Source organism: Camelus bactrianus, chromosome 35, assembly GCF_048773025.1.
Source record: "Camelus bactrianus isolate YW-2024 breed Bactrian camel chromosome 35, ASM4877302v1, whole genome shotgun sequence".
Taxonomy (NCBI): domain Eukaryota; kingdom Metazoa; phylum Chordata; class Mammalia; order Artiodactyla; family Camelidae; genus Camelus; species Camelus bactrianus.
Genome location: NC_133573.1, coordinates 7,597,190 through 7,598,389, shown reverse-complemented (window position 1 = coordinate 7,598,389; position 1,200 = coordinate 7,597,190). Strand labels below are relative to the sequence as shown.

Below are 1,200 nucleotides of genomic sequence, written 5' to 3'. Positions count from 1 at the left end.
ATTTCTCTGCCTCCCACTCATCTCCTCCTTCATCTTTTCTCTACCCATCAACCAAACACAGTGATCATGTAAGAATATACATTAAATCATTACTTTCCTACTTAACTCAATAGCTTCCATCACACCTAGTACAAAATTCACATTTTTTACTCCACCATCAAACCCCCACCTATTTCCCCAATCTCATCACTTGCAACTCTTCCTCTGAGATTATTACATCCCACCCATACCAATATTATATATACTGACACTAATATGGCAGACCCTTTCCTCGTCTACCTGAGCACCTTCACAGAAGTTCTCTCTTTGCAAAGGGATCTCCTCATCAAATATCTGACTCCTCCCTTACCTTTGGGTCTCCGCTGAGAAGGCCACTTATTCTAAAACGTCCTCCCTGACTTTCCTGCCTGAAGTTGATCTTTGTCATTCTCCCACGCAGCACCGTATTCGTTTCCTGGTACTTATGCTGGTTTGAAATTGTGCATTCTTTTACTTCTTTATTGACCATCTTTCCACTAGAATATAAACTCAGTGAGGGCAGAGTCACAGCGATTTTGTTCAGCTCAGGAACAGCACACTGTAGGTGCTCAGCAAGTATTTGATAAGTGAGCGCATGGAAGGAAGCAGCTTCTGAGTTCATGCAGGCACCCCCTTTCCCCTTCCCAGCTCCTCCCTGAGTGGACCCTGCCTTCCACGGACTTTCGTCTTCTCTTTCCCAGACTAATTTCACTGAGGACAGGGGCCTCCATCAAGTAGAGCTATAAGAATAAGTCCCTTTGGGGGAAGGTATAGCTCAGTGGTAGAGTGCATGCTTCACATGCATGAGGTCCTGGGTTCAATCCCCAGTACCTCCATTAAAAAGGAAACAAGCAAACAAACAAACCTAATTATCCCCCCCCCCACAAAAGTGAATAAAGGATAAGTCCCTGGTGTAAAATTCAGGGAGGTCTTTAGGAACAATTTTAAGTAACTTTAACTAAAAATCGTGATTGGAATTGTAAGGCAAGAAACCACAGACACAATATCATAGTGCTGTTTTCAACCCCAATAATTGGTCTTGTTCACCCCTATTTTAGCAAATCAACCTGCAATAAAAATGATCATACAAGCTAAAGGTGCTACCCCAAAAAGTAATTTTCAGTTTGTAGTGTTGCTTTTTTTTTTTTTTTAATATTATTATCTTTACAGAGAAAATTAGGA

The 1,200-nt window shown here is 41.5% G+C and overlaps 1 non-coding gene across 1 annotated transcript; it reads left to right on the top strand.

Moving 5' to 3' along the window:
* Nucleotides 1-781: 781 nt before the first annotated feature.
* TRNAV-CAC (transfer RNA valine (anticodon CAC)) lies at nt 782-854 on the top strand. Its single transcript has one exon. It is a non-coding gene; the product is annotated as a tRNA-Val (tRNA).
* The last annotated feature ends 346 nt before the right edge of the window (nt 855-1,200 follow it).